This window comes from Jaculus jaculus, chromosome 1 (genome assembly GCF_020740685.1).
Source record: "Jaculus jaculus isolate mJacJac1 chromosome 1, mJacJac1.mat.Y.cur, whole genome shotgun sequence".
NCBI classification, from domain to species: Eukaryota; Metazoa; Chordata; class Mammalia; order Rodentia; family Dipodidae; genus Jaculus; species Jaculus jaculus.
The window spans coordinates 287,115,806-287,131,177 of record NC_059102.1 but is presented as its reverse complement, the minus strand read 5'-3'; the positions used below and the strand labels follow the sequence as shown (position 1 = coordinate 287,131,177).

The 15,372-nt window shown below is 35.7% G+C and overlaps 1 pseudogene; it reads right to left on the bottom strand.

Annotated features, from left to right (window-relative positions):
- Nucleotides 1-515: 515 nt before the first annotated feature.
- Nucleotides 516-3,135, bottom strand: LOC101595339 (annotated as a pseudogene).
- Nucleotides 3,136-15,372: the final 12,237 nt, after the last annotated feature.

Here is a 15,372-nt window from a genome sequence, read left to right as displayed (position 1 = left end):
AATTGCCTCACCATTATGTGTTTGGCTTAAGCAGGCCCAGGAAAAATCAAACATGGTTCCTTAGGCTTCACAGGCAAGCACCTTAACCACTAAGCCATCTCTCTAGCCCCTAACCAAACTTCAAATACTCTCTTCACTACTTTTTCCACTCCTGCTTAACTAAATAAACTATTGAAAATTCCTCTTGAACTTTTAATTAAATTTTTGTATTTTTCATCTCTAGGATTTTAATTGTTTTATTTTAATTCTGATTTTATTTTAATTCTGTTTTGAAATTGGAGAATTAAAGTATTTATCTTTCTGAGAAAGCAATTCATTTTTGTAAATGTTTAAAGTGAGTTGGGTTCAATACCAATAACTGTGGGCTAACTCCACAATGCACGACCCATTTACATCAACAAGGAGGGTCCAATGGGAGGGGGTAGATCAAAGATGAGCCTAAACAATGGTACCAAACTCCCAGTATTTGGTGAAAAGAAAACTAATAAATTAAATTTAAAAAAAATCTATAATCTTTATATGGTCTGTTTTTCAAAATATGCTATATACTGTTGATCTAGAGAACATTTGACCACATCTACTTCTCCACCTCCATTCTTCTCCTGTTGGAAGTGAATATTAACAAAATAGTCCAAGATTTCTTCATCAATCTTAATGTCTTCCATTCCAATCAGAAGCACCATCCTTTTTGATACCCCAGAAAAATATCTGGTACTTTTGCCAGTGTCTCTCTATATATATGGAGAAACAAAAACTCTATGGCACTTCTGATTTATATAAAGAGGATAGTCTTTTTTTTTTTTTTTTTTTTTCAAAATCTTCTCAGCAACTTGTGCTTCCATAAGCATGATGACAGCACTCTGGGATAGCTTATCATAGTCCAAACTCTCCCCTGCCATTTTGGGATTTACAAAAGCTCAGTTCTCATTTGTCCCTCATGTGCTCTTCAAGAAATTCATCAGGAATTCCAGAAATATTTATCTTCATTTTAGATATTTATACTTGTACCTGGAATCTCATTAGAGTCTAGTAGTTTAACAGGCTTGGCAGTAACCTCCACGGTAACATCCTCTAAGTGCACATTGTACTTTCCATCATTATCACACTCTGTGCAACTGTGTAATAGTGGCACGTAGCTTGTGTGGGTAATCAATTAGGTATGGTGATACCACCAAAGGTGTTATTTTTGCTGAGAATATGTTTGGATATCCAAGGCCTTCTGCAATTTCATATGAATATTGAGGTCACATTTTCAATCTCTGAAGAATGATGCCAGTATTTTTATTGGTATTGCATTAAATCTGTATATTTCTTTGGTAGAATTGCCATTTTTGACAATATTAATTCTGCCTATCCTGGAGCATGGGAGATCTTTCCATCTTCTCAAGACCTCCACTATTTCTTTCTTGAGTGTTTTTATGTTTTTATTTTATGGGTCTTTCACATCCTTGGTTAGTGTTATTTGAAGGGTTTAACTTTTTTGTTGCTATTGAAAATGGGACAGCCTCACTGATTATTTCTCCATATATTTGTCTTTTGCATATAGAAAAACTACTTATTTTTGTGCATTGATTTTCTATACTGCCACTTTGCTCAAGGAATTTATCACCTTTAGAAGTTTTGAGATGAAGACTTTTGGGTCACTTACATATAGGATCATGTCATCTGCAAATAGATCTAACTTGACTTCTTCCTCTCCTACTTGAATCCTTTTTATTTCTTTCTCCTATCTTATTGCTTGGGCTAGTATTTCTTGTACTGTGTTGAAGAGCAGTGGTAAGAGTGGGCGCCCCTGTCTAGTTCCTGATCTCAGTGGGAAACTCCTTCAGTTTTTCCCCATTAAGTATTATTTGGGCTTTAGGAGCTTTGTATGTATCTTTTATTGTGTTGAGATATCAACCCTCCATGCCTACTCTTTCCAATGTTTTGATCATGAAGTGTTGTATTTTGTCAAAGAGATTTTCTGCATCAATTGAGATGATCGTGTGGTTCTTATGGTTCAGTTTATTTCTGTAGTATATTACATTGACTCATTTCCACATGTTAAATCATCCCTGAATAAATCCTACTTAATCAAGGTGGATAATGCTTTTGATGTGTTGTTGAATTTGTTTGCAAGGATTTTGTTCAGCATCGTTGCATCTAAGTTTATTAGGGATATAGGCCTATAATTGTCTTTCCTTGCTGCATCTATGTCTGGTTTTGTTAGATTGATGCTAGCTTCATAAAAGGAGTTGGGGAGGATTCCTTGGTCCCAAATTATGTGGAATAGTTTGAGAAAAAATGGTTTTGGTTCTTCTATGAAAGTTTGCTAGAATTTGGTTGAGAAGCCATGCAGTCCTGGACTTTTCTCACGTATGTCCCATAGGTTTTTGTAGGTTATGTTTTCATTATCATTCAGTTCTATGAACTTTCCAATTTCTTTTTTGATTTCTTTCACAACCCATTCATTGTTTAAAACTGTGTTGTTTACTCTCCAGGGGGTAGTAGAGTTCTTGATTTGTCTCTTGTTAATTTCTAGCTTTAAAGCATTATGATCAGACATGTTGCAAGAAGTTAGTTCAATTTCTCTGACTTTCTGAAGGCATGCTTTATGGCATAATATATGATGGTGATTTTTGAGAACGTTCCATGGGTTGCTGAGAAGAATGTATATTCTCTAGACTTGGGGGTGAAAAGTTCTGTAGAAATTTGTTAGGTCTAGTTGATGTATGGTGTTGTGCTCTGTCATTTCCCGGTTGCTTTTCTGCTTGGATGATCTGTCTCTTGATGATAGTGGAGTATGGAAGTCTCTGACTATGATGGTGTTGGTGTTTATTTCCATTTTTTTGTTGATATTTTTTTGTTTTGTAAACTGTGGTGCACCTGTCTTTGGAGCATATATATTTACAATTGTGATGTGCTCCTGTTGGATCATTTCCTTGATGTGTAAGAAGTGGCCTGCATTATTCTCTGTGATTACTCTTGGTTTGAAGCCTATTTTATCAGATATTCAGATAGCAACATCCACTTGTTTTGTTTTTTTTTTTTATTTCAATGTGCTTGTCCTATCATTTTCTAACCTTTTACCCTGAGCAGGTGTCTCTCTTTAATGGTGATGTCAGTTTCTTGAAGACAGCAGATAGAAGGGTCCATCTGATAATATTGTCATGTTAAGAATATGAATTTTGAGCTGTCACAGATCAGCCTGAATGGTAGGTGTATCACATGTATCTATAATCTCTGTGGTTGAGGATATGGTTTCTTTCATTCTGATTCTCATTGCATGCATATAGACAATCATTTAATGCTGCAGAAGCTGGGATTTCTCTGGACCATCTAACTCACATGTTCCTTTTAGGAAAATGAGTGAAGTTTAGAAACTCTGATGATTCTTGCAAGTAGAAAATATGAAACTTACTTATACCTTGGTGCACTTTACCTTCATTCCCTGGGACAAACTCGTGATCAGAATCAGTTTATGGGATGAAAAGGTTTATTTCAGGTTTATAGAATATAAGGGAAACATTATTAGTGGTAATACAGTCTGGCCAACTTTCATAGATTCATAGCAGAGAGATACCACCAACAGTCAGCAAAACAAACAGCCATAACTCAGACGGCTTCAGTTCACACACCTAGTAGGGCTGGACTCAAAGATCTGCACCCAGAGACACCTCCTCCCCAGCAGAGCGCCACCTACTGTAGACCCAAATTGTAAACTAAATCATAACTAAAAGTTCATGAGGCTATGAAGGACATACATTCACATTCATAGTACCACATACCTAGAAACAAAACTTGTACCCTGACATTTCTACTCATTATTCACTGGACAAGCCAAAAGATAAAGAAAAGAGGAAAGATAAAAATAAGCATAGATAAAGGAAAAAGGGAAGAGAAAACTAGATAGGATTTGTATCAGCTCAGAGCAAGATAAAGTACTAATACTTCTACTGTAATTTACCACAAAAACTTCAAATTTTATGAATCATTTGGAGTCAAATCAAAAGACACCATCATCATGCATTAGGACATGTGCATAAGTGCAAGAAACAATATAGCATATTGTGTGCAAGCATGGTGTTGTAATGGGATGTGGAGGTTCAGAAAAAGTCCTTAAACTCCAAACCCTGGAATAAGATAGTATTATCAGGGATAGTTATTAAAATACCACATTTATTCAGGGGATGTTAGGTGAAGAAGTGGAAGTGGGTCCAAAGGGAAGGGACGGGAGCCTCCACATTGTCACAGAGCCCATGTGGGAATAAAGCTTGGCCCTGAGTGGGAGGGGGTGTGGGAGAGGCATTTAAAAAGGGATTTTATAAAGACTTTAGAGAAGAAACAAAAAAAGGAATGTACAGAGAGTTCCTGCCATGTGAAAGGCAGGAAGGGATTAAGTAGGGATCAGGATCCCCCTTCCCATCTCAGCCCAGGGAACTAAGATGAGGGGCTCTTAGCAGGGCAAGGACATAAATACAGGAGTGGTGAAAAGCCAACAAAAGACCTCTCCCACCTTATAAACTGTATTTGTAACCTTATTGTGTGGGCTTTACCTTCACACTTAGGTGAGCCTAAGAGAAAGCTGACTGGTCTAGGCTTGGGCTGGCTCAAAAAGAAACCAGCCATGGATGTCAAGTTTAGGGCTGAGTTAACCAACAAGAATTCCAGGATCAGATTTAAACCTTAATTATTATTTTGTCGTTGTTATTGTTGTTTTTAAAGGTAGGATTTTCCTCTAACCCAAGCTGACCTGGAATCGAGTATGTAGTCAAATTCTGGCCTCAAACTCACAGCAATCTTCCTATCTCAGCTTTCTGAGTGCTGGGATTAAAGGCATGCACCACCATTCGTGACCTTAAACCTTAATTTTAGGAAAGAGGAACTTCTTTCCAGTGAGGGACTCACATTGTTTACAGAAAAACAAACTGAGCAAGAAATAAGGAAAAGCCAGATAGTTCTTTGATCTCTAGCAAAATGGAGACTTCAAGGGCAGACCCAAAGACATTCTTGCTGTTTACTTTCAGGCTCCGTTACCCTAATTGCCTCAGTGTGGAACTAAGCCTGCTGTAGGGCAATTCCTGTAAAGATATCACAAAGCAAATATGTACCTCTGATGTTTGTAATGTCACAAGAAGGATTAATATAATTGCTCACAGTGGATTTGGGGAACATGGAAAAAACACTTGCTTAGGAAATATCTGTGGATTCTGGTTCCATTTCCTCCTAGAGCAAATAAGGAATGAGGCAGTGATACTTATTGACAGACTTTTTGTCACTTCTACTTCAAGTTTTATTGCAAAAAAATGGTATTCTATATTGAAGAAAAATAGCTACAGTTGAAGTGTTCAGGATTCATGCATGTGTTTACTCTATATGAACTAGGTAACATGGAAGTATTTGCACACTTAGGATGCTTCCTTAGGCCTGTTTGCTTTTCATTGATTATGTAGGATGCTGTAAAACCACCTAAAATCCAATGTGCTGCAGGATGTTTGCCAGTTTTTATTTAATTTCATTTTTAATTTTTTTATGCATAAGGTACACATGGGTAAACCTGATCCTTATAAAGGGTATTTAATCCAGTTATTAATGAATCAGAGACCACTATTTCTCCAAATTCTTCTGCCTTTATATTCTTTGTTTCATCACTATTATATTCCAGTTCAATATCACCCACACAGCATTACTGAATGTATAAATCTATTACTATTTGTAATAGTCTAAACTAATTTTAATCCAGGCATGGTGGTACTCCCCTTTAATCCCAGCATTTAGCAGGCAGAGGTAGGAGGATCACCATGAGTTTGAGGTCAACCTGAGGCCACATAGTGAATTACAGGTAAGTCTGCACTTGAGTGAGACTCTACCTTGAAAAAGCAAAATAAAATAAAATTTGAAATTATTTTAAGAACATTGTAAATTATGTTCATAAAATCATTTTATTTTCCCTATTGAGACAAGTGTGTGTGTGTGTATGTGTGTGTGTGTGTGTGTGTGTGTGTGTGTATTTGTGTGTGTTAAGCAAAGTTGTGATAAATATCTACAGTTGCTGACATTACTTTTTGTTTGACAAGTCATACTTTGTCTTAGTTTAAACATTTAAGAGATAAAATCACTTCACTTTTACCTTAAAAGTCTACATTGATAATGTTATGGGCTAAAGTTTCCCCCCCCACAGATCTCAAGTTGGACTCCTCACTATCAAATGCATAAGAATATGAATTATTTTTTGAGCTAGAATCTTTAAAAATGTAGTTAAGTGAGGTCTTATTCCAGCTACAATCCAGGATCACTAGAGTTCATATGAAAATATAGATACATATATGCTTGTATATAAAGAAAAGACCATGCAGTGTTACAGTGAGATTATGACCATGGACAAACCAGGGAGAAAGGTCTCAGGATGAAAGAGCCCTGCCAACAACTTGATTCTACACCTCTAGCCTACGGAAACATGAGGAAAAATAAAATAGATAAGTCATGTCATCCATGATGTTTGGTATGTAGTACTATACAGTAATTATATAGTACAATATAGTAATCATATACTACAATGTAGGAGTTTGATGTTCAAGAGGGGCATTCCCCCAAACTTATGAACCTTAAGTTTTGGTTCTGTCTTATCTTTGACAAAGAATTGATAATCACAAACTCAAGGAGATAAATTATAAATTATTAAGTTTACTTAGGGAGAAATCATGAATTATGTGGTTTATTTAAAGGATATTGGACTCTAGGAAGGAGGGCTAGAACAGAGTTATAAACATGTGGGAAGGAGGAGGCACAATGTCGGTGTGGAATACACTGCATAGTTTATAAGATTTCTTTTAAGAAAAATTAAGATTTTTAGAGAAAGAAAGGAGTACAGCCACAAGGATGTGGGAAGGGAGTTAACCTAAGGCTTTCAAGGAAATACTGAGGTAGAGCCACAAGTACATGGGGGTCATTTATAAAGCTCATTTTTAGAGGAACTGAGGCTGTCAAGCAAAGATTGGAGTGGGGCTGCAAGCACATGGAAGGAAGAATTTAGGTGTATATGTAGCGAGACTTAGGAGGAACACACATGACATCTGTCATGTACTTTCTCCTGGAAAGCCATTAAAAGAGCGAACAGGGAGGCTCAGGGAAGAATAAGAATGAAAACATCACAGCAGAGATGAAGAAATTCAGAGGGAAAATGAATAATAAAGAGAGTTAGACTCATGGTTACCCCGAGTTTAAAGAAATTTCACAGGCACCAGGCCTGGAGTTACAGAAGCCACCTACATAGTATATCCACAGTGTAAGGGACATACACATGTGGTAGATTCAGAGACCAGAGGGAAATCATGCATATAATGAAAATCAGAATTTAACCCAAACTATAAAACAGAGGCAAGTCGACAAGTTCTTGAGACCAGAGACCAAGAAACAGTGTTATGTTCCCCTACCATCCCCACCTAGCCAGGCTGAGTTGTAGTTGAGGTCAGACTCAGACTCACTTGTATCCCTGTGGCCTGAACAAGGAGAGGCAGGCATAGACCCTGAGAGAGAGGGGGGGGGGGGAGAGATTCAGATGAAGGAGGAGTGTTATAATTTTCTCTCACCCAGCCAGGCTGAGTGAGGCAGATGACAGACTCACATGTATCCAAGACCATAGGATAAATCCAGAATAAGAGACAGAAAGAGAGAGAGAGAGAGAGAGAGAGGAGTACGGGAAGAAGATGAGAACCTTTATATTCAAGGGAAATACTCTATTGCCTTGTAGATTTGGAGGGTGAACCTCAAAAACAGCCCACCTGGGCTGCCTATCTATGTAGCATGCTAGACAGCAGAGGGCACAATGGATCCATCTGTATTAAACACGATTTCCATTTCTGCCAATGTTTCATTTCTTTGCCAGGGTGAGGGGTGGCATGTGGAGTATCTCCTGGTTCTCTCTGGGCTTCAATCTGTAACTGAAACTGCCTAAAATAAGCTATCTTTCTTCCTTCAATAGTATCACAATTAGTAGGTAAATTTTCCTTATTATCTATGGATTCATCATGCAGCAAAGAAATTAAAGAATGGCAGTGTTCAGTAATTGCAGGAAAAGGATGAGAATAAGAAAGAGGAGGCAAAATACAAAGAGGAAGAGTGAAAAATAGTAAAGAAGATGAGAGAATCTGAAGTGAATTTAAGACATTCAAATTATATTTGGTCAATAAAATCCTATTGTTATCATGAAATGACATTTTCTGTTTTCTAGATTCTGGTCTCTATAGCTGTGTGAATTTTGTTCAGTACCTCACTGTTACATTGGTGAAAGTGGTGACTCAAAAATCTTCTTATACTATGTAGAAGTTTCATTTGTCTGTTTTCTTCTAGTCAATATGTCCTACCAGCCCAAGTATCCTGAGAGTCTATAAACCAAAGAGTCTATAGATCCATGACAAAGAAAATTCCTCAATTAGATATGACATCGGTCTCCTTCTTCATTAACCTGGTAAATATCAAGGAAAAATAGAAGTGAATTTATGAAATTATCAAATATTCTATCAAACTATATTGTAATATAAGTCTAATTTATACTTTCCAAGTAGGTTTCCCTCTCTCATTAGGATGAATTTGATTAAAAAATATATAGCAAATCTCACTGAGGATTGCAGAGGGTGAAGTCCTTATGTGCTGTGTACAATGAGTGAAAATAAAAATGTTATAGCTGCTATGCAAAAATAGTACCATTTTTCCACCATCATACATACATACATACATGCATACATACATACATACATGTGTATGTATATATAAACAGAATTGCTGTATTATTCAGAAATTCTACTTCTGTGTGTATATCTAAAATAATTGAAAACTTGAAGACAGAGAGACTTAAAACCTAAGAAAATTGAAGACTTTAAGACATAGTTGTAAACCTATATTGATAGCAACATTACTTCTACTACCAAGGAATATAAGCAAGGTAAGTGTGTAGCAACAAGTGAATGGGCAAATGGCACATGAGATATACATGCAGCCTCAAATCGAAGGAAATTTTTAAACACGCTACAACATACATGAACCTTGATAACATTGTGATAGCTGAAATAAACCTTTTAGAAAATGTCAAGCTATGTGAATCCATTTATGTATGTTACCTAGATCTAATATAAATACAAAAAAATAAAATAAAATGGTGATTTTCAGAGGCTAGGCAGAGGATACAATGTTCAAGTATTTCAGGAATATCTGGAGAAAAATAGTTATATTTCTCCAACAATGTCAATGAACTTAATGCCACTTGACTGTGTTTTAAAAAATGATAGTAACTGTTTTAGTATGTGTGCTTTTAAAAGTGAGGTTCATATAGGATAAATAAGCTCTCCACACTTGCAGAATCACAAAATGCTAGAGTGGATGAACATCTAGTTTCAGTGATATATTAAGTCTATAGGCTAATTTACAGAGTAAACATGTTATGTACCTCTGAAAGGTGCTTCCATACTTGAAATAACATTGTGTTATCCATCATTATAAAATGTGTAAAAGCACTCAAATATTAAGTGTCTGAGAAGGGCTGGAAAGATGACTCAGTAGTTACGACATTTGCCTGTGAAGCCTAAGGACTCAGGATTGACTCCTCAGTACCCACATAAGCCAGACATACAAGATCACGCATGCACACAAGGTCATATATGTGCACAAGGTGGCACACTCATCTGGAGTTCAATTTCAGTGACTAAAGGTCCTGTCATGCCAATTCTCTCTGTCTGTCACTCTTACTTTAATTCTCTCTCTCATAAAGTGTGTGTGTGTGTGTGTGTGTGTGTGTCTAAGAAGATTCAAATAAAACTTAGGCACAGCAACATTTAACAATAGTTACTCATCTTGTGGGCCCTTTGGGGTGTTAATAATTCAGAAATGTTAAAGATCAAGGTGTTAAACAATATCACCTGTGTATAGTCCAAATCCAGCTGAAAGCTCACACAAGCCACTTTGATCTTAACAGAAGGGAGAAATGCCATGTTGTTCAGCATGCAATTCCTCATTGGCTAAAATGTCACTTTGTGACAATCTATTTATTGCCTCTATAATACACAGATTATATGAGTCCTAAAACTGTCCTTGAGCTGATGTAATTAAATGCTTACTTAGAGACACATCATATAAATTTATGATGCTAATGATTACCTCTTTTTAATGTGCACTGAGAGCACCTCAAGTTATTTCTTTAAAAATATCATGCAAGCAGTTTTGGTCTTTCCACCCAATTTAAAAATATATTGGCATTTTTGACATGAAACTTCTCCAAAGGATAAAGGGAAGTATACATTTGTGTACCTTACACAGTGTAGAGAGAAATCTAATTATCATTGAGTTAAACTGTAATAAAAAAATTAAACTTTGTTACGTGTATAATTTACTTTGATCAAACTAAAGAATTCACTCTCAAATTTTCTGTGCTGTATACAAATTCCTCAAAAGTTATTCCATCCCAAAAATCATTTGTCTATTCTCACAAGTAGAAATTTTTTATTCAACCTATTTTTCACTACATATGATCTGTATGGCTTAAGTGAATTATATTTAGCAGCATAATGTTTGCAACAATATAAACACCACTAAGAGATAATGCTGAAACATCTTTGATGTGGTGTGCATATATGGATTACAAAGAAAGATCACAGATACAGAAAGAAATTAAACTTTAGGTATTAATTAGGTTAACCACCCTATAAAAATGGACTTGGGCTGGTTTTTAGAAGAATGTATGTAGCACACAGTCTTTGTTTCTTCTACCTGCTATTTCTTTTAACTTCCTTGCCACAAGATTTTGATCAGTACCAAGCCCTAGGCATGAATTGGTATTAAAGCAAATCATGGTGCTCTCATTCTTTTTGTCATTTTGATAACTTTCCCAGCCTCCCTTGCTACCATAAAGGTTCAACTGTGTGTTTACTAGTCACTGGGTTGTAAAAATAAAATTCTTGTGTGTTTCGTGGGTTAAAAAGCCTTCTCAAGAAGAGAAGGCAGTGGAGGAGAATAGAGAACAAAAGGAGGAAGAAATTTTAAAAGGAGCTAGAAAATCATCTGTTATCTATGAACTTCTTTTCTTCCTTAAGGAATGCGTTTGAGAGCTGTTACTGTTTTAAAGCTCTTGGGAGAGAGTATTTCTTGACTAGGGATCCAGGGCAAGGAAATGTGCAAGGATGTGACAGTCCATGATTGGAAAGCAATGAAGGAACTTAACATATGGCACCATCAAAGTTTGTGATTTAGATGTCATCTTATATGGTTTCTTAAGCCTTGTTTAAACTGGCCTAAAGTAAAGTAGAAGCACTAATCTGTCTGTTAAAAGTTTGGATTAATTTATAATCATATGGAATAACAGACATGTGTTTAAATTAATGTGGACCTTAGTAGAAATACACTAGGGCTATTTTGAATTGGAAATATGCATAATTTAAACTGGATATATGTATGGATAAAAATAAAAGATACTTTCAATAGTCCTGCCACACTTTTCCAAGCACTATCAAAGAAAAATAAGAGACTTAATGGATAAAACTGTTTTAAAAGCATCCCTATCTAAGTAAACAAAGTCATAAATGAATCAGAATGCACTAATAAAGATTAGCACATAACTGCCAACTAACATAACTTTTTAGGTTTTGAAAGGAGAATGTGAAGACATAGGTTGTAATTTAGCTTTATCCTGACAAAATAACTTTGAGTGTGAAAATTTCTGCCTTCCTTTTAACTTAAGAAACCACAGTGTAATTTTGTTATATTATTCTAAGTGTGTGTGTGTGTGTGTGTGTTGCTTGTAGTCTTGTGTGTGGGTATGTATAGGACAGAGGAGCATGACAGGTGTCCTAGTTCATCACTCAACCACCTTACTTCTTGAGACATGGTCTCTCATTGAGCCTGGACCTTACAGTTGTTTGGTTAGACTGGCTGACCAGTGAGCCGTTGGTCCTCCTATCTCTGCGAGTCTTAGCCTTGGGGTTACAAACATATGTAGCTCTGCCTGGATTTTTCTGCAGGATATACAGTTCTAATGAAGTGCTCTTTATAAAATGTAGAGTCCTTTTTTTGTTGTTGAAATGTGACACAAGTGAGTAACCTTTTTCTTTATTAATTCTGAGATTTTGTTCATTCCACAGTGAAGAAAACAACTATAAGTCTTTTCCTGAAATATAAACAAAATTGTTAAGTAGACCACTTAAGTTGCAAGTCAGCTCTCTTCCTATCCTCTGAACCTAAAGCAGGATAGAGGTATATATTTTTTCCAAAGAAATTCTTTTCCACATACCAGGAATATTACTCTCCTTTCATATGTGTATATACATATATAAATATATATATGGACATATGTATATATTTAGGTATATTTACATATATGAAATTGTGTATACATTTACATTGAATATATTTAGTTATCTTACTATAAAATAACTCAATTTTCTCATGGCACTATGGGTCATATTGTTCTTTTTGCAGATTCTTAGTTTTTCACAAAGAACACTTAAAACAGAAGCAGGATGCAATACAATATTATATATATATATAATGTGAAAGCACCAAAGGCAACAATATTCAATCCCCAAATACAGGTTATTTGAAAATGGTAAAGCAACCAAGAATATATACCCCATAGCCTGCCCTGACAAGGAAAGAGAGATTAGATCTTTCAGAAAGTGTTTTGTTTGTTTATTTTGTCAGTCAGCCTCATTACCTTTTGGGGTGGCTTCCAATCTCACCAATGCTGAGTGCCCACCTCGATCCCTCCGTGTTGTGCTGTGCAGCTGATCAGCTCTGCTGGCTGTGCTGCCACTGGGGGCTGAGTGCTGGAGGCTCGTGGTTCTGATGGTGGGGGGTGGGGGGAGAGTTCAGACTTCTTGAGTTGCTCGCACTTTCAGTAGCTCTTTGGTTGATCTCAGCTGTCTTTCCTTCAGTTTTGTTAACTTTGCCAGAAGGCTGATGGAGTTAAAAAAAAAAAATCTGTTGCTTTGTCTCTGCTCCTCTGCCACCTGGCATGCCTGGTGGGACTGCGCTGGGTGGCCACAACTTGTGGCTGCGATCACCTCAGTGGAATTCTGGCCACTTTCCTCCTTTTTGGTGGGTGTTGGTCTCTCCAGCTTTTCCACTGTGTCTAAGAATAACCTATATTCCTTCACTTTTCAGAAGAAGAGTGTATTTTGCTGGGGTTTTCCTAAATCCCTTCCTAGACTGGTTTGTCCTGGCTCCTAACCTACCATCTGACCTGGAAGTCCCCGCAATACAATATATTTTATTGGTGCTAGAGAGAGAGAGTGAGAGAGAGATAGAGAGCTCCAGAGCTTGTAAGGGGTAGAAAATAGAAAGGTAGAAAGTTATGATTTCTAAAGTCAAACGTTCTACTTGAGACATATGCTCTTGAATGTTATGCCTTTTGGTATAGAAGTCAATTAAGTGTGCAGGCTTGGTATTAGAAAACTGTTAGTCATTGTCTGTGATGGGAGGCTCAAAAGGGAAATGAGTATGCCTGGAGTATTATTAGACTTAGGGAATCAATTTTTCACATCCCCCTAAGAAAAGCCCCACCATAAGACTGGTCTTTTATAGATTAGAAAATAGAATGTCCTCCTTATTGTAAGATGTTTCTGGTCTTGTCTGGGCAAGCATAGTACTTCATCAAAATGGGAGTGATAGCCATAAACTATCTATACCAAAAGATATAAATATTTTCATATTCACGTAACTCAAAGGTTAGTGGCACAGGATGCACCCACTGTCTACACTGGTGTCACATTAACATTTGTATGACCCCCAGTTATGCCTGGTAAGCAGATGGCTGCATATTACTCTTTTGCATTCCCTTTCTTTTTACCAAGCATCCAGTATCATTTAAATTTTGAAAAATCATCATTCAAAATTTAATTATAACAATTATTTATACAATTGTTCCCATTACTATCTCCTAACTATCTAGGGAGCTATACTGAAATCTGGCAAAGAGAAGTTGAATGATGTGTGTGTGTGTGTGTGTGTGTGTGTGTGTGTGTGTGTGTGCATTCTGAGACTATAAGAAAAGTAAATGTTCAAATATCAAAAATAATCTACTTGAAAGTATTATGGTAAAAATAAGTCAATATGTGTTTTTTATTTTTCTCTGCCATGCAAGAAATGTTACTGCATACTTCTGTTTTATGATACTGAGTGTGTAAGCACTTATCCCAATCAGAACAATTGCATTGTTTCCTTTCATATATGTTTTGAATCATCATTGTTGTGCTCTGTTAATATGCATGTAAAATTTAGAGAAGGGATGAAAAATAGTTCACAATTAACATCTTCCAGATTTCTCACCACTTTTGTAATAGGCTTTGTTTTTCTCATCAAAAGCAATTTACCTTCAATGAAAATTATAGTCATACTCTTTAGTCTTATAACTTCGACTTTTTTTCAAAGTAAATTAATGGCTGAACTATTTGCATAATTGTGTGTTTGGGAAAGTTTTTTTTTTTTTTTTAATCTCATTTCTAACCTTTCTTCCTGAAGGTCTTTGAAGTACTTTATTTTGTTTTTGCCTTAGTGCTCTAAGCAATAAATACTTCAAATTCTATACTTCACTCATGATTTTGTGCCCTGAAACAAATGATTCTATATTAATTACAGATTCAAATTATTTTTCATAAAATGAATATCAAAATAAATCTCATTTTATATTATAGATTGGATTTAATGTCTATTCAATACATTCTATTTTCTGTCTTTGATAGAAAATTCTTCAAATACTTTAATTTCTTTTTATATATTTTATTATATTGCTTTATCATAGAATCACTTAATTCTCAAATGTCTACCACTAATTGATGTATGTGTGTCTTGAATTTTTCAAATATTATTTAAATGTTAACGTTTCAATATCTTTTGATATTTTATACTGCTGATTATGTTTCTATTGCATATACTGTTACTGACTGCTCTGTGGTCAAGAAATAGTTAGCTCTTCATTGAATGGCCATGCTACTCAAGAGTACAGTATAATTTTCACTAGTAATGTCAGGTGTTAATTTTACTATACATAATAACCTTACAGAAGATGGGGCCAAACTTCTACTTTTACTATTGGAAACAGTGTAGCTAATTTATCTTTACAAGCTGGAATATTTTATTTTACCACTTCTAAAACATACATCTAACTTCAGTAAAATAGTGTTGTAATTTTTTATCACAACTTTGCCTAAGAGAATTGAATATGTTTTTTTTTTTCCAAAAAGGCAATATAACGTTTACATTTTGACATGAGCACCCAAACTCTGAAGTATGTAGAAAACAGTTACAGGAATTCTTTAAGCTTTGATATTGATTTTGTACTGCATACTCATTGTGTCCCGGGAAGTGATAAAGCTCAGTCTCTGTGATGCTATCTAAAGAAAATTCTCCCAT